Here is a 27,926-nt window from a genome sequence, read left to right on the forward strand (position 1 = left end):
GGGCAGGCCGGCAGGTTCTGCTGAATGTAGTGTAGGTTTGGCGAGTCTGCTGTTGCGTCCTCAGGAATGCCCCCATGTGGGAAAAGCTCCCGTGGCCAGGAGACCACCCGGCGCAAGCCCAGGGCCGCACCCCAGCACCGTGCGGATGCAAAGAGGGTGCTGGGGAAAGGCAGGGACTCCCAGAGCCTCTCCACACACCTCACATCTCTGAGACTTGGGTTTCTCATTTGGAAAATATATATGGGCTACAAACGGACTCCTAGGTATGGTTCCTTCCTGTGTTCATTCATTCCATCCATCCACCTACTCATTCATTTCCTTCTCTCAGCAACTGACACTGCCTCTATGTGCCAGAGGAGAAAGAGAAGGAGAAGAGAAAAGAATAGGGGTGGATGGATGGATGGATGGGAAGAGAAAGAAAGGGTCTAAGGCCAACATCACCAGCCTGACTGCAAGGGTGTTCACACACTGTCTAATGCAAGGTGGGCAAGACTCAGAGTAATTCTAGGACAGAGTTCTAGAGGGAGTGTCCAGCTCAGCCTGGCAACCAAATGGGGGTTTGGGGCATCATCCTTTTGGGCAGAGTCTCTCAGGCAGGAGGGCACTCCTCCCGGGCAAAGGCCCAGAGGCTTGTCAGGAGAAAAGCCCCAGACTGAAGAGAGAATGAGAGGTGAAATCAGAGAGCAGGGGCAGATGCGTTCAAGGGCACATGCAGACACATCCCTGGGGCCCCTCCAAAGCTTCACCCAGAGCCCAATTCAGATTTGTTGTGTTTTCAAGGCCAAGCTGGAATGGAGAATCCTCTCTCTCAAGGAGCATCACCCAGGCCCCAAGCAACGACACTCACCCACCCTGCCTCTCAGAGGTGCTCTGGTTCTTGGTGCACACAGGTACTTGTCCCCACTGTGCCACCAGCCCCTTGGTGTTGGGCTTGTGCAAAGGGGCAAAACTGAGACCAGAGAAAGGCGTATCTCTGGCACGTGGCTCACTCACATTGGAGCAAGAGGGAAGGGGCTCCCGTTTCCCCAAGGCACTGAATGACAATTTTTCCTTTAATCAAGGGATGGGGGCTCAATATGGGTGGAGGGTGCACAGTGTGACTCCAGGTTCTAACACACCAGACTTGAGTGCTCTGCTACTTACTCAGCTGTGATGCTGGGCAAGAGACTTAGCCTCTCTGGGCCTCAGCTTCCTCATCTGTAAAATGGGGATAATGAGTCGCTCCTCTTAGAGAGTCGTAAGGACTTAAGATTATGCCCACACTGCACTAGCAGAGAAAGTGCTCAGGAGATAGGGACTGTCACTGTTCTCACTGGCTCAGGTTTGCTGCCAAGGGCAGACTTGGGGTCTTGCCCGGAGTAGAGCACTGGATCTCTTATCAAAGAGATGGAGAAAGACCCAGGCCTCTGGGAAGATGAATCTTGGCTCCAGGTCCCTTATGAGGCTGACTTAGGAGCTGACCCAGTGGGTCTGCTCCCCAGAGATGAGCTTTCTGAGGGCTACCAGCTCCCAGGAGGGGGGCCCCCAATCCCTCCCCATAGAACAGCCAAAGGTGTTGAACATCCTCCAGGTACAAGCTCTGTGCCGGGTGCTCCCTTCCACACCCATCATGTCATCAGTCCCCATGTGTGGGAAGAGCCTTCCCAGGGGCCAGGGTCTTGCCCAGAGGGGCAACCCACTGGAGCTGGCCAAACCACAGCCCCTGCCACCCAGCTGGGTGCTCGCAACTCCCAATGCCGATGATCTAAACTGAATTTTCTGCCTATGGCTCCTCTTAGGGGCTTTGTTTCTTGCACCTGCCCACTCTGCTTGGGGTAGCCTGGCCCTGCACTGCCCATCTGAGGGCGGCCCTGGAGGAACACCCCTCATCTCTGTCCCTGTGATACCCCCGACCCCTGCAGCATTCATGGGGCCTGGCAGAGGCTCTCAGGAGAGTCCGTGGAGGTCCTCAGTCTAAGCCTGCCAGCAAACAGAGGAGGGGACATAAGTCTGGAGAGGGACAGGGTGGGCCAGGGACCAGGAGGGGAACCCAGAACAGCTCTGGTTGGAGGTTGGACTGAGGAGCTGAGGACTCATGAGCAAGTCAGCTGTCCCCCCAGATCTCAGTTTCCTCCTCTGGGCTAACACTGGCTAGAGGATTGGCTGAGCTGACACGACAGCATGGTTGGTGCAGGACCGGGCAGCCCCAGCTGCCGTCCGCTCCGTGGGGCGGCCTGGACTCCAGGCTGTGCTCCCTCCACTTGAGAGGGCAGCGGGAAGGTCAGGAGGCTGAAGGGCACGGGCACTCCCAACGGCACAGGCAAAATGCCTAGCACCAAGCGTTCCTGACGATCCCCTTCCTGGGCCGGGGGCCAGCCCCCAGCAGTCACACTCCCCAAACAGGCATCCCTCTGGGATTCTGGCCACACGTGGGCCAGGCCAGTCTGAAGCAATGGCCGAGGCCCAGGTTTACAAATGCCAGACAAAGGAGAACACTGTTCTTGCTTGCAGGAGGTGGCCAGCCTGAGCACGGGCACTAAGATCACCTAGGTCTGGATGTAATCCTGGTTCTTCTGCTTGCAAGCCATGTGGCCTTAGCCCAGTCCCTGCACCTCTCCCTGCCTCAGTTTACTCAACCGTGCAATGGGGAGGGAGGTTTACCTGGGGTAAGTGCATGGCTCAACCCCAGCCCTTGGAGGAGGCAGGCCACGGGAGCTCTTGCTGTTTGTAGGGATGCTAGCCCTCCCTGCAAGGGCAGCCTGGTGGTGGTCTGCAGGGCTGCTGCTGGGCAGGCTGAGGAAGAAGGGGGCTGCAGGGCGTGTTCATCACCAAACTACTCTGTAGCCTGTCCCAAGATGCTCCACCAGTGCGGCTGTCCAGGGAAGTCTGATCCCAGATCTTGCTTACACCAAGGTGGGCTCCTCTGGCATGTACCCTCCCCGACCTGGGCAAGTGCCCTCTGATGCCTTGGAGCCTTCATCTTCCATCTGTAAAGTGGGAGGACTGATACTTGCCCAACGCCTCAGGTTGCTAGAAGGACTCTAGGAGATAGGGGATGTGGCGATGGGCTGTGAGGAGGCTCCCTGTTCTGTTCCATATGCTGCCTGCCTTGACTGATCCTGCCTTCCTGGGCAGCCCCAGGGCCCAGCCCTGTCTGAGCCATCGTGCACTCAGAGCATGTCCTGGGGCCCTGCCAGCCCCCACGGGCACTGAGGACCTCCCCAGGTGCTGCCCAGCTGAGGCCATCAGCACTAGCCTAGGATACCCCTTCTTCTCCCTTGAGTCTGGGGTCTCCTTGTGTTCATTCAGAAAAAGGGGCTCCCTCAGCCCAGCAACTTGGTGGGATTCTTGGGGGAGCCACCCCCCACCTGCCCATCAATACTTGGGACTGACTGACAGAAACTGCCCTCTGGGACTGGACCCCTGGACAGGCTAAAAGGAGGGGCCAAGGCCAGCCCCAACCAGGGGTGTCTTCTTACTGTCGCCCACAGCACCCAGCACGGGGCTGGCCCCTAGCATGTTTGCTGGAGGGATGAATGAGCAGTGATGGGAGGGGTGGTGTGAAAACAGATTTAGATCAAAGAACACCGCAGCTCACACTTGCACAGTGCTCACTACATCCACCCCAGGCCTGTCTCTAACAGACACTGTCTACGCTGCTTAACCCATTTAGTACCCATGGCAATTCTACAAAGTGGGAATGGCATCCCCATTTCACAGATGAGGAAACTGAGGCTCAGAAACATGAAGTCATTTGCCCACAGTGTTAGAAAGTGGCAGAGCTAGATTCAGTGTAGGCGCAGGGCTCCAGAACCCACGTGCTGGTCCACAGGGCAGCCTGGGGGCCCTGGGGAGGGTGGAGAGAGCAGCCACCCAGACCTGAGCTTCCTACCCAGGCTCCAGGCCCTGCCCCAGGGATTTAACTGGTCTGGGGTGTGCTACCTTTTAGAGCTGCCCTGGATGTCACATATAACAGGAGCTGAGAACTCCTGGCAGCCCCACCCTCACTTTTCAACAGGGAGGGAGGGAACACATCCAAAGTCACCCTGCTTGTTGGCGGAGCCTGGGACCTGGAGTCCAGGTCCCCTGACTTCTCCGTCGTCGGCTCTGAGCTCTTGGAAACAGCACCGTCGTCCCAGCAGAGCAGCCCACAGGCGCAGATGCGTGTGGGAGAGGCGAGGCAGACAGGCGCAGGGAAGCCAGATGACACACAGGCCCAGCAATTCCTGACTCACAGCCACCCATCCCGTGACTCCACCCACCGCCAGTGTCCCCACCCTGGCTCACACTCCACAGCCCACTGCAGCCTCCGGAGTCCCCTCCCATTTAGGATCAGAAAGCCACAGAAGGAGGAAGGAGCAATGGGGCCCCACCCAGGGCTGGGTGGGAAACCCAGACAACTCGAGCCAGGGGGGACTCCGGGACACACAGAGGAAGCGGCATTAGCACTGACCCTACCCTCCCTGCAGTGCCCCACACCCTCCCAGCCTGTGCTGGCCAGTGCCCTGAAGACCCTGTGCCCAGTGGACAGAACAGAAGGGGAACCAAGGCCTGCTCAGCCCAGCTGGCATGGACACCCACCAGGCTTAACTCTCTTAGCCATGTGACTCCCTTTAGATCAGGGTCCCACACCTGGTAGAGCATGCTGCCACCTCCTCTCCCTGAGAGTGCATTACTCTACTGGCCAAGAACCTTCAATGGCTCCCCCTTGTCTACATGGGTCCAGTTCTAACTCTTCAACCTCATGTCCAAGGTTCCAGCCTGACTATGACCTGTGGTGTCTGGACCTCCCACCTACGCACTCTGCTCACCTTAATCCTGCTGCCAGGAATGCCCCTGTGCCTGTGGCCTGACACAATGGGACACCTACCAAGGGGCCACAGGACTCAGATACTGCATTCACTGAATCTCAAGGACTCCTCACAGCTCCCTGGCTCTGAAGGGCCCATTTGACAGATGCAGATGACAAGGCTCAGAGCGGCAATGTGTCCAAGGCCACTGGAGGCTGAGCTGTCACCACACTACAGGCAGGGGCTTGGCAGCTCGGTCTGCTCTGTTGCTGACAAGCTTTCAGCTGGTCCAAGAGCTCAGGGTGGTCCCAAGTCTGACAGCTCATCCACTGTCATAGTGACTTGGGTCTGCTCACCTTGGCTTCCTGACCCGCCCTCTGCCTCCCTTTGGGAAGAGGCTGCAACCCTGCTGATACTGAGCTGGGCTTAGGCTGGGGGCGCCTGGCTGGAGGAGGTGGGTCATGAGAAGCTGTGCAGCATAGTGGCCAAGAACGCGGACTCTAGGGCCAGCTGCCCAGTTCAATCCCAATGTAACTACCCAGGGCATGTCAATTCACCTCTCCGTGCCTCAGTTTCCACCTCTGGGAACAGGGACGATAGGAGTCGTGACCTCACAGACAGAGGTGCTATCATGGTGAACACGCAGTCCTGCAGCTGCAGGTCGGAGCAGCACCTCCGCAGAGTGCCACAGAAGGGCTTGGCTCTCTTAGTGTCATTGCCCTGTTCCTCCCGACACTTAGGCTCACCATCACAACCAAAGGAAAACCGAGGGCCTCAGAGCACCTACGAGGAGGGAGGAGGAAGGTGGGAGGGGGGTGGGAGAACCTGCCCCTCAAGCACTGCCCCCTCCCCAGTTTCTGGCCCACAGGGTGCTACCCCAGCCCACCTGCCTGAGCAGAGCAGAGCAGAGAGACCCAGCACATTCCACTGTTCAGCTCCTGGGAGGAGGGAGAAGGGAGGCTTCCTTCCCGGGCAGAGATACCCAGGTTTGCACCTGTGTTGTCTGAGATGGGATGACCCAGAGAGGGGCCGTGCCAGAATCACTACCCCTAGCCCCCATGGGGACACTGACAGTCACCCACTTCTCTCTCCCTGCTTGGGGGCCATTCCAGACACTGTGCCTGCTGGTTGGAGACAGAGATGTCTGAGATGCATGAGGGGGGATCTGGGGCAGTGAACCCCAAACCCACTGTCCTTAAAGGGTAGAGGTTCATCCCACCCTCAAACCTTTTATCCCATGGGAGGCTCATAGCTGGGAAAAGCTTCTTCCTCTCCCCTTTCTTTCTACAGATGAGGCCCAGAGTAGTTGAGTGACTAGCCCACATGCACCAGCAAGCTGGTGGTGGATCCCAGACAAAAACTCGGCTCTCTGGGCTCCCAGGCCTGGCCCCACTCTGAGGTTCCTCCTTCCCATAAAGGTGACTGACCATCTAGGAGAAGATAAGTCACCAGCATGGGTGGGTGAGGGGTGGGCGTAGGCCCTGAGCTTCCACCAACGGGAGGCCCTGGGAGGGGGTCAGAACAGGTCAGAGGCAGGGCAGCTGCGAGCCTGAGGCCCTTCCTTTCTCAAGGGGGCATGATTCCTGGCAACAGCTCCCACGGGAAGCAGCAGAAGCGCCACCCGCGGGAAACACGGGGTGGGACAAAGGGGGTGCCGGGCAGGGTTTCCTGTTGGGTGGGTGACCTGCGTGGCTGCAGCCCTGGGGCCAGGCCAGGGTTGGGCTTCGCCTCATCCCTGGCTCAGGCCCAGGCCACCCTGGGTCCCATCCTCCAGGCCTGCCCTGGCTTCCTGTCCCACTGGCCCCACCCAGCCCAGGAGGGAGGCAGGGCCCCGTGGAGGCCTCCTCAGAAGCACCGAAGTTTTCTGGGGCAGGAGTGGGCAGGCTGCCCCAGCCTGCTCAGTGACATTTGGCCTCTGACTTCTAGACCTCCAGCTCTTTGTCTTCCAGCAAGAAGCCTGAACAGAAAAGCACCCCTGGGTTTTACCCCCAGGAGCTCATGACTTCAGGCATAGCTGAGCGGAGGCTGCAGGAAGTAGCCCCTCCTTGAGGATTGGATCAATGTCTTTCCCCACTCTGGGCAGAGGGGCAGGGTCACTTCCAAGGAGCCATGCCTAAGGGACCAAGACAGTGGGAGAAGCTGAAGAGGGATGGATCTCAGGCCTCAAAGACAGAAATTCCCAAGGGTCAAAGGTGAAGAACAATGTGGTACCTTCTGCAGGAGGTGTGGCATCCCCGTCGGGCAGGGCAGCCCCCACACCAGGAACAATATGATATCAAACAATGGGCACAGCACCCAGAGTAAGAACCCTTCATATCACCCCTAGTTTTTGACCCGTGGATCCTTAAAAGTGTCAGGTGTCTGGGTGGGATGGGAGCTCAGCCCAGGACCTGCAGGGTCACCCATGGTCTCCAGGTGATCTGAACACATTCCATGTGCCTCAGGAGCTAGGGACTCACCTGTCTACAGGTGGAGTTGTGGTGGGAGTGGAGAAGTTAATGGCCTGGCCCAATGAAGTGGAAGAGGTTTGAACAAAGGCCCTCAGCCCAGGGCATAGTCTATGGGAGGCAGGAGAATCCCCGGTCTTTCTCAAGGCTGCTCGGCAAACAGGCGACTCAGAGAGCAAACAGGCCAGAGAGTGCGGAGGAATCTTCCAGCGGCTGCTGGCCCACCATGGACAAAGGGCTCTTGTAGCTCAGTGCTGGGGAGGAGTGCAGACTGGAGGCGGTCTGGGCTGACTGGGGCTGGGCCTGGCCTGAGATCACCCTGGGGACAGAGACAGAGCTGGGAGCCAGGTCTCCCGCTTGCTCCATGGGCAGCCCCAGGGCCTCCCTAGGGCCATTCTGGGAAGGGGGGCTGCTCGCTTGGGCAGGGGCTGCCTTTGGCCTCACCTCGCTGCCCAATGCAGGACACTGATGACATGTCCAGTGATGACTAGTCCAATCAAACAGGCCCTGAAGGAGGTGTCTGAGGGCCCAGTCTGTCGCTCTGCCTAGAAGCACTGAAGCTTGGGATGGACCAGGTCAGGGGGGCTAAAGGGGTGGGCCTGAAGTGACTGGGGTGGAAGAGAGAAGCCAGACTTCAGCCTGGTGGGTGGCCAGGGAAGAGGTTACCAAGAAGAGTTACTAAGACGGCCATGGGGAACTAATGAGCCTCCGATCCTGGGGGCATGCAAGCCAAGGCTGGGGATACACAGGCTTTAGAACCACCCCAGCCACAATCCACATTCAGTCATGGGTGACAGGATGGCCGGTCTGTGCCACCAGCTCAACCAGTGGCCGCTCCACCTCCATTCCTTTTCTGGGTTGAAATTTTCCAGCAGTATTAGAATGGCCTCGAGCTCATGAGCCCGGGGGACCCTTCCAGGTTGAACAGCCCCAAATCTTATCACAACAGAGACAAGGTTTGACAGTGCTCTCTGTGCCCCTCATCCTGGGCACCTGGTGGAATCGGCCTCAGACCCTCTAGGGAAAATGTATCTGCGCTTGTCCAGAACCCGGGGCAGCCTGTGGGGTCAGCCGCACCCAGATCCCCACCCAGTGGCTGCCTCTCCCTGGGCCTCAGCTCAGCCGGGACCCTCAGCCCACCTTGAGATGTTGCTGATGCCGGCCTGGCAGTGAGCATCTCCAGGGCAAGAGATATGTTTTTCACTAAGCACAGACCTGGCACAGTCTTGGCTGCCGGGAAATGTTTGTCAAAGGAAGGAGAGAAGTAGCAGTGGGGAAGGGGCACAAACAGATACTTAGGTAGGCTCTTAAAAAGTGCAGCCCCCAAAGGCTACGATAGCCCTCCTCCTCGAGGATCCGGGGGACTGTGCCCTCTGCAGCTAAGACACAGCCTGAAAGCCAGGTAAACATGGAGGAAGGAGAACCGAGGCCCTGCTCAAAGGATTCCACTGAGCCGTTTCTCTGGGGCTCTGCTGCCTGCGTGGGCTCAGAGAAGGCCCCAGATGCCCCGGCTCTGCACTCTGCTCACACTGCTCTGGAAGCCCAGATCCGACTCCCTCCTCTCTGGAGGATGGACACCCTCACCCCAGCTGCGTGGTCCACCAGGGACTCAGTGTTGTCTCTCACCTTCCCTGATGTCCCCTGCCCAATGTTGAGGTTCCATCCTCCTGGAATGGCAGCGGGTGGCACGTGGCTGCTTCCTGACAAAAGCACAGGGTCTTTGCAGTGAAGGGTGATCCTGCCCACTTGACAGGAGGAAAATACGTCCCAGGTGCGGGGGCCCACAGATGTTCTGGAAGAGCTGGGTGCTGACAAGCCCCAACACCAAATCTGGAGGCCTAAGAACTCCAGGAACCGGCTCAGGGCAGGCTTCTGCCCCTGGTGATCCTTACATCCACTGTCCCTGCCAGTGTGGCCCCCTCCCCTGGCTCCCTGGCTCAGCCTCCTGGCTGCAGCCGGCCTGAACTGCTTACTTAGACAAACAGGGAAAGAAGCCACATGACTGGCTAAGGTTTCCTGAACCAGGGACACACGCACGCACGCACACACACACACACACACACACACAGCCACTTGTGGCAGGTCAGGTGGTCATGCGGCCCAGCAGGGCAGAGACTGGGCCAGTGCTCAGGTTTCCATGTGTCTGAAGGACAAGTGACCGGGCCTGCTTTTCTTCACCCAGAAGAATGCCTTCTCCAAACACTAGTTTTGTGCTTCCTGGCCGTGTCAGGGCCTTGCAGGAGGGGAAGAGCAGAGGGCGGGGAGGAGGGGGAGGAGGAGGGGGAGGAGCATGCGCCCGGCCCTCAGCCCTCAGCCCTCGGCCCTTGGCCCTGTCTGGTGTTTTCCTTCCGCCCTCCCCACCCAGAAGGCAGATGCCTGCTGGGAAACTGTGGCCGCCCAGCCACTGGCTGTGGGGAGAATCCCAAAGCCCAGTGTTTGGACTTGGGGTAGGAAGGGAGCCGGGGCTCAGAGGGGAGTCTCTGAGTGAGTCAGTGACAGGCCTGTCGGGCCTGGTACCCAGAGCAGCGGTTTCCAGCTGGAGTCCACGGCCCAGCCCTGGGGGCATCCAGGGTGGGAGAAAGGGTATGAGAAGGGTGTGTCTAGACCAACTTGGAAGGAGCAGCTCTGCCTTTGGTTTGTTGTTTGGGAAAGGTCTGGGGATCAGCGTCTCGAGGGTCTTCCAGCTTTGGGGCTCTGTGCCTCAGATGCGTCCTCAGAACAGCAGGCCTGTCCAACTTCACAGACCTGAGAACGGCCCCCGAAGGAGAGAGAGGCCACATCTCCTGATAGGCAGGGCTGAGAGCCATCCGGAGGGGACGGCCACCAGCTCTGTCGGGGTCTGTGGCCGGTTCCCACCCCTCCCTGGCCTCAAGCCTGACATCCGCCACCCCAGCAGCACAGAAACCCACTGCCGAGGCACCTTAGGAAAGCCACAAAGAAATGAGGGTCGTGGCCAAGAGGTGTCAAATGAAAGCCAGTTCCAGTCAGGCTGCCTTGCTAAGCCTTCTTCATAGGTTATCTCCCTGAATCCGCACAACCCTACGAGGTAGGTAATGTCGTCACCCCATTTTACGGACGAAGGATCAGCAACCCAAAGATCACACCATTAATAAATACAGATCGGGATGTGTACCCAGAGAGTCCACCTCTAGAATCCATGCCCTTAACGACTTCCCACGTTCCAGCGACTGGGCCCCCAGCACTGGGTGAGGCCTGTCCTCTATAGCACAATTGATAATGATTCTGAGGGCTGGGGCCTGGGTTCTTCAGGGATGCATACCCAGCTGGCCCACTTCTCATCCTGTCTGTCCCAGGCATACACAGAAGCAGCCCTACACACGGCTTCTGTGAAGATCTACGGGGTGAAGAGGAAGGGGTTGGAGGGATGAGAGAGGGGAAAAGTTGGGGAAGGGGGGATGGGGGTATTAACAAGGAGAGAGAGAGGAAGAGAGGGCTAGGATGGGGGCGGGAGAGGGTGGAGAAAGAGAGAAGAAACAGAAGAATGAGCGAGAGGGGAGTGATGGAGAAATAGAAAGAGAGGGAAGGTGGGGTGATGACAATGGGAAAGAGGGCAGGAGGGAGGGAGACACAAAGCCAGAAAGAGCAGAGGGAAATAGGAAAGGGAGAAGGAGGAAGAGGCAGAAGGGAAGGAGGGAAGAAGGAGAGAAGGTGGGACGGGATCCGCGGGGAAAAGGCAGGGAAAGAAGAAGGCAGGAGCGAAGGAGGAAAGGGGGTGGGCAGACAAGGGTCAGGAAGGGAGAGGGCCTTGGAAAACAGAAAGACAGAGGGAAAGCAAACCCGCCCACCCGAACATTAAATACCTAACAGGAGATGACAAATCAAATGGGAATTACTGCGGTAAAAACATAATTAGAAACTTGATTGAAGTTAAACAGAATTTACATAACACTGCAAATTAACTTTACAGGGAAACTATTCTCTGGGAAGGCAATGAAAAGGCATTTCATTAGTAATCTATATTTAAACAATAGGCACAATGGAGCTTTCTGATGAGGAGCTTGGTGCCTTCAACCCGAGAGAGTGCCAAATGCTGCCAGGGAACAGAAGGCAGCGGATACTCTGAGAGGAAGTGGGCAGCGTCCAGGCCGGGATCCCAGGGCCTGCAACAGGGGGTGGGCGTGGGTGGACACAGTGGGCCAGATCAGATTCTGGTATAGGTTGTGCCCCTGACTTGCTGAGTGGTCCCAGGCAACTATCTTACCTTCTCTGGGCCTCTGTTTCCTCATTTACAAAATGAGGAAGTTGGAGAGGTGGTTTACATGAAGGTGCCTGCAAATGAATATTTTAGGAGAGCTCTGGAGGTGGGAGAAGGCAGCGCTAAGAGTGTGAGCTTGGGGGTTCAGATGGACCCAGTTCAAAGCTTCATCCTGCCACTTATTAGCTGTGACATCAGGCAAGCCTCTTCCTCTCTGGCCCTGGTTTACCCATCTGTTCAATGGAGGTATGTCCCCTCCCGCCCGACGTTACCCAGGCCGTGGAAGGATTTAGGGAGAGATTCAGTGGGGATAGGCTTAAAGAAAAGTGAGTCTAAAGGCACAGGATTACTTGCCCCATCCGCCTGGCACACTAATTAGATTACCCACAGCCTCCTGCCCCTGGCCTGCCAAGGAGCCTCGCATTGTCAGAGCTGCTTCCCACGACCCCCCTAGTCCCCGATGTGGAGTCAGAGGCACATCTCCCAGAGCAACCCCGGGAGGTCACCTGCCTGGCCCCGTCCTACACTCAGTGTAGAGAAGTCTCCGGGCCCTTTGCCACATCTCAGGGCACATCAGGCTGTGTTTACCAGGGCAGATGGACTGGACTGTGCCCCTGCAGCCAGCTGGCCGGCCACACGCTCTCTCCCCACCTCCCACCCTGCCTCAAATGCCTGGGAAGCCCCTTCTCAGCCTCCAGGCAGTGGCTCCTCCCTGCAGCCTTCCCTGACCGAGTGGTGGCCATTCTCTCCACTGAAAGCTGAGTGCTGAGTGTGAAACACCCCAGACGCACAAAGGTGGACGCCTTCCCCAACTCAAACACGCATACATTTGCCCACCAAAGGCAGTGAGCTCCTCTGCTCTGTGAGCCTGAGTGGGCAGCTCGGACCCACACTCGTAGTGCAGGAAGTTTCTCCAGTTTCTTTTAAGATAAAGGCTCCAGGCAGTGCTTAGAGATTTAATAGGAAGCTGTTGGGTGCCCGTTCCCCTGCGGACAACTCAGAAGCTGCTGCCTCCAGCCCTGTGTTTTCAGACTAGTTCTCTAGGCAAGGGGGAGGTCTCCTGGGCCCAAGAGCCCCAGAGGGGCATGGGAGGAGGTCAGGAGAAGTACGTGAAGCTTCTTAAAACAAAGTGGAAAGTATGCAGACATCAGCTGAAATCTGAGAGTGCCAATCAGGATGACAGGGAAGGTCCCCAGATATGGGCTCACCCACAGCCCAGCCAGACACCCACGGGCCCTGGCTTCTGCGTGGCCAGGTGTGGAGACAGGAGCTGCTCTGGTCCCTCCACCCTCTCCATCACCCCTCTCCAAATATGGCTCCTTTATTGAAGCCTCTGAGCCTCTGTTATGCTATTCCCTCTACCTGTAGTATTCTTTCCCTGCTTTGCCAGCAAAATCTTCCTCGTCCATGAAGAGCCATTCCCTCAGTTCTCCTCCGCCCTCCCCGGCTGCACCTTCTCCATCTCCTTGGCTGTCTCCAACCCATCTTCCCTCCCTCTAAGGGCTGGATGCCCTGTGACTCAGACTCAGGCTTCTGATCCACGCACTCCCAAGATGACCTCATCAGCCTCACAGCTTGCAACACTATCTACACACGACAGCTCCCACATTTATGTCTCCAGTCGGGACCTCTCTCTGCCTCCCAGACTCATATATCTAACTGCCTTTTCAAACTTTCCATTTGGATGTCTCAAAGCATCTCAAACTTAACAGGTCTAAAACACAACTCCTCGGCTTCCTTCAGCCCTTCCTGCTGCCATCCCTGGATGAGTAAAGCAACCACCTCTGTTCTCCCAGGGGCTTTTGTCCCAAACGCAAGAGCCTTCCTGGACTGTCCCCTCTTCTCTTGTCCTCCATTTCTAGTCTACCCACAAGCCTGTCTGCAAGGTCTCTGAACTACAGTCAGACTTTGATGGCTTCCCATCCCTTCCCAGGCAACCTCAGTCCAAGCCACCACCACTTCTACCTGGATGTGGGCAACAGCTTCTCAGCCATCTCCCTGCTCTACTCTTGCCCGCCTATGTGAGTGGGTGCCCCAGGATCTCTCTGATTCCCCCTCCTACCCCTCACTTCCCTCCTTCCACATGGCATCCCTGCTACTTCCTTGAATGTGCCAAGTGCACCCCGGTTCACTCTCTCCTTGCATTCTCGTCTCTGTTCAAATGTCACCTTGTCAGAGGCCTTCCTTGACCATCCTTTGTCAAAGAATGTTTTACCTCATCCAATAGTCTGTTTCTTTACTTGGCTAATTTCCCTTCTTAAAACTTAGCATCACCTGACATTATATATCACATTTTAGGTATTTATTGTCCATGTCTCCTCATGAGAATGAAAGCACCATGAGGAAAGGGAGTTTTGTCAGTTTTATTCCCTGCTGTGTCTCCAAAACATCAAGTGGGTCCCAGCACAGAGACTTTCTCAATAAACAATTGGGGCATGAATAAATGAACAACGCCACCTCCTCCGGGAAGCGCTCCCTGAATGCCCGCCTGCAGAACCAGCACGTGGCCCCCCCTCCCTTCCCCATGAGGTCTCAGACACTACAGGAGCCTGAGCACTGAACTTCTGGAATTGGGCCTGGATCTGAGATCACATGTCAGCCTCCATCCCAGATCGCACCATCTCAAGGCAGGGCTGGATCTGATCTATCTTCAAAGCCCAGCCCTTAGTTTAGGACTGGCTTGGCACAAGAGTCAGTGAGTGTTTGATGTGTGAATTAATGAGTAAATGGATGGTTGGAAGAATGGGTGGATGAATAGATGAGTAGATGGATGGCTGGATGAGTGAATGAAAGGATGGTTGCGGGGGAGGATGATGAATGGATGGATAGAGGGGAGGTTGGTTGGGTGGGTAGGAGGATGTAAAAATGGGTAGGTGAATGATGGATGATGGGTGGATAGGTGGATGGATGGGTCCCACCATGGGCACGCAATAAACACTGGTGGTTTATTGGGTTCAACAGCCAGACTTCTCTGGGGAGGATGGACCAGACCAGTGTAGTGTGGTAAAAGTAAAAGTATAGAGGCTGATATGGCAAATAGGATAAAGCTGAGCTGCTATGGTGTGGCCAGAGCTTGCTGTGGGACCCCTGGCAGGCCCAGTAATGTCCTTGTGCCGTGGTCTCATGGTCTAAAAATGCAGATAATAATTCCTTTTTTGTTGGTTTTTTTTTTTTGAGGGGGAATTAGGTTTAATTAATTAATTAATTAATTTATTGGAGGTACTGGGGATCGAACCCAGGACCTTGTGCATGCTGAGCATGTGCCCTACCACTGAGCTATTCCCTTCCTGCCCAAATAATTTTTGCTCAGAGCTGCCAGGGAGATCACTATAGAGTTTCAAATCCTGCCGCAAAGGAGACCACAACCACATCTCCAGGGAGACACATCCCCAGCGTGGTCTGCCTTAGAAAATCCTCTCTTCGCAAGCCCTGTCTGGCCCCGTGGCTTTAATGCTATACCTACAAGGGCTAAGACCCTTAGCTCTGTCCCCAGAGTTCAAACTGAGTCAGGCTGTGAAGATGGCTTAACTCCAAGTAACAATGAGGCCCAAGTGGTTCACAGTATCCTTGAGAACTGGAGTAAATGGGGGACCCATTTTAGAGATGGACAGACTGAAGCCCAGAAGCATTCTGTGCAGGACATACTCAGGAGTTTCAGAGGAGCCCTGAAGCCTGGCTCAAGGAGGGCTGGGTGAAAAGGCTGATAATCCTGGCTTGGGCCCCACCCCATCACTACCGGACTGCGCAACCTCGCCCCAAGCCAGGTTTCAGGTGAAGGTGGTGGTGTTGCCTGGGCATCAGGGCATCAGGGGTCTGCTATTACCTTTCTAGGTCTGGCAGCTGAGTGATGGATGGCGGTTCTAATCCTCACACCCCTCGCAGCATTGGTCTGATGCCAACGGGCCTCCTCCTCCTGGTCCTGGGTACACAGGGAGAGAGACAGGACACATGTGAGCGGCCGGGGGCGCAGACTGCAGTCCGCTCCCTCCCACCTCTGTCCCACCGGCGGCCTAATCTTGGTGGCCGCTTGGGCCATTTAAGCACGTCCCAGGATGCCTGATTTATCAGAGCCAGCTGTCTTCCCCACCCTCTGGTGCTCCAACCAGCAAGCCAACTCCTCCTAGTGGGATTCTTAAAAAAAATTTCAAATCTGTGTAAGTTTTGATTCTTCTGGGGCTCAGGGCCTTTGTGTTGTCTTTTTCTTCCTGGTGAGAAAGGCAGAAAGCCATGGCCTTCCTGGGCGGCCCCCAGGCAGGGTGACAGGGAGAAGCTGCCGGGGGTATTTTTAGCCGGGCGTCTAAGCCCTCGCCGTGCCCTCCTCCCTGCGCCGTGCCTGGCTTCGGGGAATTATCTCACACGGCCGCCGGCAGCCACTTCCAAAGCCACTCTTTGACCCCTGCCTGAATTCTTTCCTCATTATGAATTGTTCACCAGATCTCTGACCAACGCTTGGAGTCATTTTCTGTGCGTACACCTCCTTGGAAAAACCAGCTCCCTCCCCGCTCGTCCCCTCCTGCCTGTAGGGCTGACGGATCACTTAAAACTGAGGGCTAGAGTCTGGAGGAGGCCCAGAAACAGAGTTTAAAGCAGAGAAGAGCCCCGGTGTTCCCCAAACTTCAGGCCTTCTGTGCCCTTCACGATTCTTGGTCAGAGCTGAGTTCTGTCTGTACGACCACTTGATTAAAACTTGCCCCTACTTTAACTCACTTCTTTTAGTTCTAATAAATCTGGCCTTGTCCAAAGTGATCATATCTGTGAAACCGCTGGTTTCATATGCTGCTTAGATATTTCTAATCAAACTGAATAAATATATAATGAATGAAACAAAAATATGTTCTTTGGGGTATTAATTCTATTTTTTTAATTTTTATTTTTAAATTTTTGAGTTATAGTCAGTTTAAAATGTTGTGCCAATTTCTGGTGTACAGCACAATTTCTCAGTCATACGTGAATATACATATATTCGTTTTCATATTCTTTTTCCTTTTTGGGGGGAGGGTACTAATTCTAGAACCTGGTCACCAGTTACCAGAGCTACGTGGGCCAAGCTTTGGCAAACTCACTATTGTTTATCATCCTTCTCCTTGTACGGAAGGAGAAAGAGGCCTGGGGGAGGGGTGGCTGGCCGACGGAGCCCAAGAATTGGTTAGCCAATAAGGCCAAGGGAGGTGAGGGTGTCAAAATCACAGGACGCCGGAAGCTCTCTGTACTGTCCCCTCTTCCCAGCACTGGGCGAGAGCATTCCTTTCTCCGCACGCGAATTTTGCGGTGAGAAGCTAGGTGGATGGGCAAGAGGCCTTGTGAGGATTTGGTCTCAGAATGGGGTGTTCCAACTGAGGGCTGCAGGCCACGCGGAGCCGCAGGGTCCAAGAAAGCACCTGTTCCAGGATTCTCTGAGGTTCACCTCTGGTTCACCTCTGCCCACTTCTATCAGGCTCCTTTAGGCTGGAATTGGTCACCAGGGGCTGGAAGTTTTATCCCCTCTCTGGTTAGATTTAGAAGCACAGAACACACCCCTGGGCCCCACAACCTGAGCTCTTGGTCTTCGGCTCCTGTGGGCTCCTGGGTGGCCTCTGGCGCTCTCTGGGCCTGGGTCTCCCTGTGTGTGCTTGAGAGGTAGAGCCTGGTGATCGCAGAGGCCCCACCTCACAACTCTCGGGCCTCACTGAGATTCTCTGTGCTCTCCCCCTCTGCCCACAGGCCGGAGACCCCGCAGAGCCCCTGGCCCTGTGCCCCAGCTGCCCGCCCCTCCCACCTAGAACAGGATGTGGGTGTCAGGAGGTGAAGGAGAGTGTGGGGTCGGGGTGGGGAGTGGCCTCAGGACGCGACTTCCTGAAGCCTGATCGGTTTACCACAGTCAGTTGGGCCCAGGACTGCACAGCTGTGAGTTATAAATGTCCCTGTCAGAGCCCGGGCCGGGAGGCCCCACTGCTGGTGGAGGCGCCCAGGCCCACGGCGCCCACTCCTCTGGGGGCCTCCCCAGGCAACGGCCCCTCTTCCAGGAGGCCCTCCCCGAGTGTCCAACCCTCATGACCTCCGGGCTCTCTCGACTACTCTCTGAGATGCCTGATGCGACAGGGTCTAATACCACCTCCCCCTGCCCACTCTTCACCCCTCCAGGTGCAAGTCCTGTGGTTCCAGCTACCTCAAGAGCTCTCAGAGGGCAGGGGCCATCCTGGGTCTCCCCCTACCTGACACTAAACCCAGGGCTTGGCACACAGCCAGCCCCACCAGTGACAGCCTCCAGGGCAACTGTTCCAACTCCACAACCTGCTTCCCACGGCCCCAGCCGCCCCTTGTGGCTGCCCACCCTGCCCACACAGGGTGAAGGCAGCGGGGGCAGGTAGGGGACAGTGCTCCAGCCTCCAGCACGGGGCACTGGACCCATAGGCACAGGGCTCTGTGCCCTGCACATGTGGGGTCTCCTTTAGGAGACCTTCTTGAGGGTCCCATTCTCCCTGCCTGTCCTCCTCGAGCTCCCTTGGCCCAGAACATGTGGTGTAGACCACAGTCTGGGGTGCTCAGGGGTGAGCCTGTGCATACATGGCTGTCTATGGGGCAAGAAGTAATGCAATCAAGGTACCAGGAATAAGCAGGGGATGATCTAGGTTTCCAGGACCCGAAGCTTATACTATTTTGGAGGGTCCTCTTTAGAAATGTATATACAATTACAAATATATATTTAGCAGGGGTGGGAATAGCTCAGTGGTAGAGTGCATGCTTAGCATGCAAGAGGTCCTGGGTTCCATCCCCAGTAATTCCATTAAAAAAAAATACATATTTAGAATGAGAAAAGAAATAAATTCCTAGAGACTTAGGAAGCCAGACCCCTTTAAATAATTTACCAGAAATGCTTACATAGAAATGTTCCTGATGGCAACCTGCCACCACTCCCCAGCTAGAACCCTCCACAGCTGCAAGCAAACCACCCTCTTCACCCAGGTGTTGCAGGGGCAGGGCCCGGAGGCTGATGCTGCATGAGCTTCCCAGTAAGTCTACCTCTAAACAACAGCAGTGCTGAAACTGATGATAATAGTAATGCCCAACATTAATGGGCCTTTAGCTGGTACTGTTCTAAGTCCTTTATGTTAACTCATTTAACCTCAACACAACCTATGAGGTACATACCATACCTATTTTAACACACGAGGACACAGACACAGAAAGGTTGAGAAAGCAGCCCAAGGTCACACAGCTAGGATATGAACTCAGATAGCCTGGCACCGGGGCTCCTAGGAGCCCTCAACCACGCCTCTTTGCTACTGCTCTGGAAGGTCCAGGAGAGTTTCCCCTCCCTTGGAGGACTGCAGCAGCAGCACTGACCAAGGGCTGACAGTTAAGCCCCCTTCTGGTTAAACCGTTCATTCATTTCACACAAACACTTACATGGCTGGCATTATCTTGGCCCTGAACAGGGGCTTCCTGCTTGCCTTACTCAGCCCAAGGCACACTGGGGTCCTCTCTTTGGGCAGAAGTGGGCACCCAATTTGACCATCTAGGGCTGGGGATGCCCTTGAAATGGGTCATCCTGCCCCAAAGAGACCCCAGCAGGGGTGGGAGGGGTGGGGTCTTTTGGAGGTCATAGAGCATACTGTCCACTCCCCCATTTACAGATGAAAGATTTGGAGTGACTTTCTGAGGGTCACCCAGTGTAGGGACCCCATGTGAAGTCTGGCCTAGTCGATGCAGGGGCGGGGCAGGTGGCCCGCAGCCTGGGGTGGCTGAGGCTGGGTGATGGTGAGACAGGCTGGCCAGGCAGTGGTGGTGGGGGGAGGAGGAGGTACCTCGCCTTTTGGCCTCCTCAGGGCAACGCCTTTGTTCTCTCTTTGTTTTCCATCTGTCCACACCCCCGCAGTCTTCCAGGCTTCCCCTGACTGTGTGCAGGGCGATAAAAGGGCAGATGAGCGGGAGGTCTCTGGTGGCCGTGGGTCATCTTGCACAGACACTGTGGCGGCGGGTGGGAGGCCGAGGGGGGCCCTGGGCCAGGAATTGGGCCCACTACCAGCTACATCAAGCACTCCTCTGAGAGGTTTTACATGTGGCTCTCGGAATCCCTTCAGCACAGTGTCTCCCAATCACAGAGCGGGAGACTGAGACTCCAGAAAGTGGCAGCCAGGACCAGAACCCTGGCCTTGGGGCAGTGCGGACCCTGGCCCTGACCTGCCTGGCAGCTCAGACGACACCTGGTCTCATGAAAGCCGTTCTCCCTTTACGTCTGGAACCGGCCTTTTTCAGACAGTTCAGGAAGAGAGCAGAGGGGTCTCGCTCACCCACACCTGGGGAGCCGGGCGGGCCGGGGAGCCTGAGAAGTCACCCATGCCCGGTCAGTCGGTGTGAGACAGAGGGATGTCTGACTTCTGGCCTCCCTGAAACACAGTCCTGTTTAAAGTGTCTCTGAGGGCAAAGGAATCAGGAGGTGGGCTAACCACTACCGGCCGCGGGGCTGGGGAGAAGGGCACGATGCAGGGAAACTATGGCCCGGGCTCGGGATGAGGCAGTGGTGGCCCGCAGGCCAGGGACGAGCCAATCCTGTCCTCAGGTCCCTGCTGCTGACCCTGGCCTCACTGCCTGGCCCCTGACCCGGTGTTCTCAGACCCTCCCCAAGTGTCCTCGACTCCACTTACCAGACACCTTAAACCACATCGTGTTTCATCGCAGTCATTCACATATTGTTCTTTAAATCATTTTGAACCAACTTCTTTTTACTTCACCTCATCTAAAGCAATAATATGTCTGTGAAAATATGGGTTTGATGTATGAATTATATTTGTTTCTAATTCACATGAAAATAAATACATAATGTGAAGATTTGAGATCCAGACGCTCACACGGGTCCTGGTGGTCCAGGGTGTAAGGCCTGGGCTGGGAGGGCGAGCCTTGTAGGTGAGGTCAGGGGGCTGTAGGGACAGAGCCCTGGCTGGATGGGGAAGTCAGAGGAGGTGGGGGTTTTCAGAAGGGCACATGGCAGATTTGGTTTGGGTCACCAGACTGTATCTATCCTCCACTCAGGCTGGATTTGGTCCAGAAATTTCTCCAGGAGTAGACAAGGACTGAAAATTCCTCCTGACAGTAGCTCTACACAGAGGGAGCACTGAGGAGGTAGCCCAAACACCTGGGTCAGGGGTCCTTCTCCACCGCGGTCTGACTAGGGGATGCTGGACCCCTCTGAGACTCAGTTTCTCCATCTGTACAGAAACAGTGATGAGCCAATGGTTCCTCCCAGCTCTGTCGTTTTGACTGCAGCCCCTCTGAATCCTGGTGATATGTGGTGTTCCTGGTGACCCCTGGGCCTCATAAAGAGGCTCTAACCACCTCCCTGAATCCTTTCCTCCCACATTTGATCAGGGACCTCGAGTGGCGTCTGGGGTGCGAAGGGGAGACGGGGCCAGGCTGTGTGACAGCTATAAAATTAGATAATCAGCTAATCACCAGGAAATTAGCATCCCATCTTTACATAGAACAAATATAGTATTTACGTAAAAGTTGTTAGGAGTTTCTCTCTTTTTAATTAGCAGAAATAAATGCAAAATGAATGGTAATTAGGCAGCTGATGGATTCGGTAGTACAATTATGCTTGCAGCAGTGCCCCAGTCCTTAAACGCTGTGTGCTCCAAGGAATCAGAGGAGCCTATTTATATAGTTTATTTATAAAACAAAGTTAGCAGGAACAGAGGGGCGAGGCCTGGGCACTGCTGGAGGAGGGGTCTGGCAGGAGAGGGAGCTTCTGTGCCCAAAGAATTGGGGGGGGGGTTGCTTAGCGGTGGGCTGTGTAAGTGCACTACCAAGGCCCCACGTGTCTATTTCAGGCCCCACATGTGTTGCTGGGAATGGCCTCCCTGGCAGGAAGTAGGCTGGAGCGGTGTGGAGGGTCTGGGAGCAGCTGTTCCATGCACTCCTGTCTGTCTCTTTCCCTCCCCAGTCCCCACTTCTCTGTTCTTTGCTGGCCCTATTTCTTCATTGAACATTTCTCTGTGCTGCACCCTGAAGCATATTCTTCTAGAATGTTCTCCCTTTCCCCAGAAACTCAAGGGAAAGCAGGTCTAGAAATAATGCACCCAAACACGGGGAATAAGTTCCAGACCAGTGGAGCATCCAGTGGGAGACAGAGGCAGGAGTCTTGAGAAGAAGCAGCCCAGAGGAAGAGACACGAGTTGGGTTTTGAAGGATGCCCAGGAGTTTTCTGAGAAGTTGGGAAGTAGCAAAAAGACCTGCATGTACAAAAGTGGGGAGGTAAAAAATAGCATCCTGTGACTAGCAAAGAGTGCATTAGGGCTGTGGAGACTAGAGAAATAAGCAGGGCCTCATTTCAGTGAGTCCTGGATGCCAGGCTAAGGGTTTGGATTTAATCCTAGAAGCCACAGAAAGGTCTGAATTGAGGGAGTTGGGCAGTCCCTTTCCACTCACAGTTCTTTTCTGAGCTTCCCCTCCCCCACACCAGAGCCAAGGAGAGGGCCAGGTCGACAGGCCATTAGAGGCAGCTGGTCCAGCTCAGCAGAGAGAGCATGGAGCAGGAGGCTAACCTGATTAGGAAGGACAGGAGGTTTGTCTGCAGGGAGGGAGGGAGGGAGGCATCTCTGAGGGCCAAGGGAAGGGGGGGCATGCTGGGCCACTCTTGGGTCTCCTGAGTGAGGGGCCTGTTTTCTCCTACAACACAGCCCCTGCCCTGCCCCCAACCCTTACTGCTGGGGGGAGGGGAGCCAGCACTGGCTTAGAGGCCTCACCCCCCTTCCCCTACTCAAACCCCAGCTCTAACACTGCCTTGTACTGTGACCTTGAAGAGCCACTCCCAACTCCAGGCCACATCCTTGTCTCCAAAACAAAGGCTTGAACTAGACTAGGGGAGAGGCAGTGCTAATTCAGCCCACAGACCCATCCCGGATAGTTTTACGGGCATGGGGTTACCTTTTACAGATTTAGGTGAGTCCAGTTTGCCGCAGTCCCTGCTGCTCCCTCCTGCCTTACCCCAGCCCAACTCACAGACTTGTGTGGCTGCTGACCTGCCCTCCCCAGTGAGTGCCCTTGACTTGGGGTGCCCGGCTCTAAACTGGGAGGAATAAGTCCCGCCTACCCAATCCCTGGGGTCACTACAAAGCTCAGATAAGCCGTGATCCTGACAGTGATCTGAAGGGTAAACCCCTGTGTAGTGGTCTGACTTTGACCCTGGAGGTTGGGAAGGATTTCACAAAGAGAAGTTTCACGTTTCCCAGTGGAGACAGCTCCCTAACCTCTGAACTGCGCCTTTACAGAAGCACTCCGGCAGCCCACCCAGGTCTGGAACTGGTGCCTGAGCTCTGCCTGAGCTGTAATCTGCTGTCACTCAGGACCGTGCGCTGAACTTGTAAGGGAAGACAAAGATCACACTGCACTGCTTCTCTGCTCTGTAAGTTGCGCTCCTGCCTTTGGCCAAAATCAATAAAATTCTCCACTATGATTGTTGCACCAGCAGCACGAGGGGCCGGGCCCCTTGTGATGACGTCCCACCCCTGGCGGACACTGAGGGTCCTCCTTCATCATGCAGCCTCAGCGCCACTGCAGGCAGCTGTGACATGTGGGATGGGGGGTGGGGTGGTAATGGGGGGCCGCACAGAGCTGCTTTAAGTGCCTCTCCAAAGACAAGCCTGGTGCTATTCATCAACTGGTTTTCAGGGCTGTGAGAAATCAATGGCATTTGTGCTGCAAACTCATCATTAGGACAGGAAAAACTCTGCAATGGAATTGATTTGTTTAAATATAATAACACAATTTAACAGAGAACCATGGGGGTGGGGAAAGGACCTGGGCAAATGAAACACAGGGATAGCGCAGAGGACCAGAGAGGAATCAGCCTTGAAAAATCTTCTAACACAGCGGCCCAAACCTACGCCGCCTCCACCTCCCCTAAACCCTGCATCGAGGAGGCCATGGTGGGCACAAGCTGTGACCCAACCTGAGGCAGCTCAGACCTGGTCCCAGACATGCCCTTCATCAGTCTGAGGATGCGCCCAGGGGCCTGGCTGGTCATTGCTGTGTTGTTCTTGGAGGTGACTTTGAGTCTGTGAATGTTCAACCCAACCAACTTTTATCAGGCACCTACTGTGCTCAAGGCACCTATGAGGGGCCGTGGGAGGGGAAACAGGATAAATCCGGGCCCCAGCTCCGAAGGACAAGGTGAATAAGGCAGGTGCTCAGGTGACAACACGAGGTCAGGGAGGGCTGGGCTTCCCGGGGTTTTAGGAATGTGGGAGAGGAGTGCTGGGAGAAAAGGACAAAAAGCAACAGCGAGGGACAGAACTGGAAGGTGCACTCAAATAACCAGGGGGAGCCCACTTGGAGGAGAGGGCCTGCCGGCCCAGATGACGATGGTGATGTTGGTGATGATGAAAGCTGGCTTTATTGACCCTTAAAATGTTCCAGGATCTTGCAAACATGTACCATTTTAATGAATCTTACCATCCTGTGAAGAAGGATCTATTATTACGCACATTTCACAAATGACGCCACAGAGGCTCAGAGAATAAAGTGACCACCTGAGGTCACACAGTAAGTGAGGGAACTGGGGTCAGACCCCAGAGCCCGTGCTCTAACCACTGAGCATCCTGCCCTCATCGGGGCTTGTCCTCCGTGCGAGCTGGGGAGACAGAGGCTCCTGCCCTCTGGGAACTGGGCCATGAGACACACCAGGCAGTTCAAGGGGAGTCTGAGGAGTGGTGTGGGGTGGGCCGTGCGCTGGGCTAGGGTCCTAGTCAAAGGCTGTGCTGCATGCTCAGGCCTGCGGCCTTGGTGAGGCTGGAGCCCTGGGTACAGAGCTGGCCTGGTACCCAGGGTGCCCCGATACTTCACCCGTGACCTCTCTCACTCTCCCCCAGAGAGTGGGAGATCTGGGGATGGACAGCAGTGGGGTGGGTCCTGGAAAGGCATGTCTGGAGGAAGCGGTTCCCTATCCCTCAGCCCTCATCTGAGGGTGAGGACAGAAACTCAAGTCCTTGGGGAAGGACCGGCAGCTCTGGGCAGCCTCATTGAGCTCAAGAAGGACATTAATGTCAACCTTGGAATTTGGACTTTATTCCTGGTGACAGTGAGAAGCCAAGGAAGGCATTGGTGGGCTGGAAAGGGCTCAGTAATTCGGAGGCAGGAAGACAGTTAGACTTGTTTGCCAGTGGAGGGTAGGGGTGCTGAGGAGACACAGATTCTGGGATGGTTCAGGGGGTTGAATTGACCATGGGCGTAAGGGAGAGGGAGGTGCCAAGGATGACTCAGGCGTCTCCCCCAGCCCTCTGGGGGCTTGACTGCCCAGCTTCGCTGAACCAGCGGCTGCATGAGTCAATATGAATTGACCGGGACCCCAAGGAGCACTGGGCCCCTCCCCCCAGGAAGCCCTGATCTGGGGGAGGGTGCTGCTGGCCGGCAGGCCGCCACCAACTCCGCTCTGTCCCACTGCTGACCTTTCTCCTTTGTCAGCAGTGCTTTCCATCAATGCACCGGAAGGGCCAGTGCAATCTCTCCCGGCAGCTTGGGGCCAGGGCTGGGGGCAGGGGCTCACTCCATCTTCCCTCTTTTAAGTAAGAGGTTTCCAAAGTGCCTCTGGAAGGCTGGAAACAGAGGTGCCAAAACCCTCAGTGAAAATGGGGGTCTGAGCCCTGTGAGGTGCAGCCCAGGACCTACTAGCCAACTGTATGCACAGCCCTGGGCACAGAGAGCCACCAGGTGTGACCCCTAACCCTCCAGCCGGCAGAGGGGAGGGCGAAGAGGAACAGAAGCTGGATAGGGAGACTGGAGTCAGGCCGGGGGGATGGACACGGATAATCTGGCAGAAGAGGGATCTGGGAGGTGTGGGAAAGGAGCAGGGGCAGGAGAGGGCTGTGCCAGAAGCCAAGGAGGAGGTCCAGTGGGGCCAGGGTGTAGGAGTCGGGTTGGGGGTTAGATGGGGCTGGTACCTTAACTGTCTCCGTGGGCCTGGAGCTGAGAGGTTCTGGGGACGCAAAACTTTCAGTGCTAAAACTGGGACGGTCCCAGGCAAACTCAAACGGCTGATCACCTGGCTGGGCTGAATGTGAATTCTGGTTTTCAGCTCTACCACTTTAAGACTATATGTCACCTCTCTGCGCCTCAGTTTTCTTCATCTGGAACGTAGAGCTTATAGGAATACCTTGTGTATTACTGTAACGTGCTCTGACACAGCATCTGATACTAATCACTCAACAAATGGCACGCGGCCGCTGTGAGCGATGGCTGGTCTTACTACTACGATGACCAGCTAACATGCTCCAAGGACTCACACCGTGCCAGACCCTGTTCTGAGCACTGTACCTACACTGCTACTTTAATCTCTCAGTGTTCGTGGAGGAGGGGCCACTAATATCCCCATTTTCTGATAAGGACACTGAGGTGTGTAGGGGCTAAGCCACCAGCCCAGGTTCTCACAGCGGGTAAGTAAGGAGCCCAGAGAATCACTTCCATTTCCATTGGGATGACCCCACAGCCAGGTATACACAGGCCAATGTCAACACAATTCTGATTACACTGACCCAGGGCAAGAACTGGACAAACACACAGGTGGGGCAGGTGTGGCAGGTCACTCCGGACGTGCACGGAAATCGGCAAGGGACCTCTGTTTTGCAGGAGACTAGGTCCCCAGTCCTCAGCCTGGGTCTTTAAGACCAAACACAGTGCAAACACATCAACCAAATGTATGACGTTTCCAGGGTCGCTTCACACAGCAAGAGAGAGGAAAGCCCTCAGAAATGCTCAGGCCCCTGCTGGACTGGGGGCCAGCTCTCTCGATCTGGCGCTTTCTCCGTGTTACCTCATTTCATTCTTGCAACCACACTACAAAGTCAGTTATGATGCCCATTTCAGAGATGAGACTACAGAGGCTTGGGAATGTGCTAAGGTTGCACAGCTGGATTTAAATATGTCCAGCCCCAAAGTCTGGGCTCTGCTTGGCTGCAGAACGAACACGCAGCGTGAAGGCAGGAGGCCACGACTTGTACGTCCGTGTTGGGCATGGTACAGGCCTCAAGGTGAGCACTAGATAACTGAGCAGGAGGGGTACCACCCTCCGCCCACCCCCACCTCGAGTCCAGGTAGCCAGGAGAAACTCCAGTAGCTCAAGGAAGGGGCTCAAGCATCCAGAGGCAGAGTGGCCAGCCTGGCAGGGTACTGGTCCCAGGGAGAAAATTGGGTGGGTGCCCAGGTTTGGGCAGGGGCCCATCATCCCAATACCTGGGGGTAGGTAGGCCTTGCAGAGACCCCTCTTTAGTTTTAGGAGCTGAGCATTCAATGCCATCCATGTTTTGACCCCTAGGAAGTCCTTAGCACAAGGGACTACAGGCTCAAAAAGCAATTAGCTTCTAGCACCCAGAAAAAAGGTCGCTGGGGCAGGCAGGCAGGCAAGAGCTGGCTGGGCAGGGGCCCTGGGAAGCTGGGCCTGGTTATTTTTAGCATCTTGATTCAAGAGGGAAGAGGCCCTCTTCCCCACCAGGTAAATGTCACCACCACTGGCAGACGCGCCAATTAAAGTAGCTGGAGCAGAGGAGAGAAACAGTGACTTGGGGCCTCTCCCTCGGGCTCCTCACCCCCCAGGGACTCTCCTCCTCCACCTCCTCTTCCTGAGCCCTGGCCATCTGCCTGTGGCCCTGAACAGGAAACACTAGCTCCATCCCAAAAGGAGCTTGACTAGGGCCTGGAATCCCGGGTGAGGCCTGCCTTGGCCACGTGACCCTGGCCAAGTCTCATGCCTTCTCTTTTCCGACTCTACTTCCTCTCCACGGAAAATGCGCCCCCACTAAGCCCACCTGATTATTTTGAAAGTGACAGGAGCCAGAAGTCATGAAGAAGCTTTGCCGTAAGGGCAGCTTGCCCTTCCTGCCGTGGAAGGGCTGTTGTATTATTCCGGAAAAGAATTCTGGGCTTCCCAAGCAGGAATCCGGGCCAGCCCCATGCTGATGGGGCCTGAGCCAGCTGCTGTGCAAACTGCGGGGGGGATTTTCGAAATCCTGGGTACCAGGAGCTGAAGGGCCTGTGGCTACTGCCTCGGTAACAGGAGAGGTGACAGAGGGGTGCTGTGGGTCAGTAGGGGTGCAGTGAGCACAACCCCCGCTGAGCCCAGAGCTTCGGGAAGGGGCTGCACGCAAGGGGGCACCAGGCACCCACAGCCCCTGCAGCAGATTGCAGGCCTGGCCCAGCAGGCCTGGCTCAAAGGGCCACCTCCTCCTGGTCAGGTTCTGAGCTGGTCCAAAGCCTTAAGGAAGGCCACCTACTCCCACCCTTGTCCCCACCCAGCTTCCTCAGAAGAAGGAAGGCGGCCATCGGTCACAGGAAGAAGGGAAGCCCATCTCTCAGCCCACCTTCCAAATTCTCAGCCCTGGAGTCCACTCTGGGAGTAGGACCCACAGGCGGGTCTGCCCCAGGGGAATTAACCCCCCATCCTCCCAGGTTGGGGGAGACTCCTGGCAAACCCCAGGAGTCTGAGGTCAACTGTCCCCAGTCAGAGAAAAGCCCTGGGTCCAGCAGCAG

The 27,926-nt window shown here is 55.8% G+C and overlaps 1 protein-coding gene across 5 annotated transcripts in view; it reads right to left on the minus strand.

The window, feature by feature from the left end:
• ZMIZ1 (zinc finger MIZ-type containing 1) overlaps positions 1 to 27,926 on the minus strand; it is a 229,032-nt gene that overhangs the window by 146,955 nt on the left and 54,151 nt on the right. For all 5 annotated transcript variants that reach the window (XM_064487995.1, XM_064487994.1, XM_064487996.1 and 2 more), the window contains exon 3: positions 15,256 to 15,351. The gene's annotated coding sequence lies outside the window, so the exon portion shown is untranslated. The remainder of the gene's footprint in view (positions 1 to 15,255; positions 15,352 to 27,926) is intronic.

This window comes from Camelus dromedarius, chromosome 8 (genome assembly GCF_036321535.1).
Source record: "Camelus dromedarius isolate mCamDro1 chromosome 8, mCamDro1.pat, whole genome shotgun sequence".
NCBI classification, from domain to species: domain Eukaryota; kingdom Metazoa; phylum Chordata; class Mammalia; order Artiodactyla; family Camelidae; genus Camelus; species Camelus dromedarius.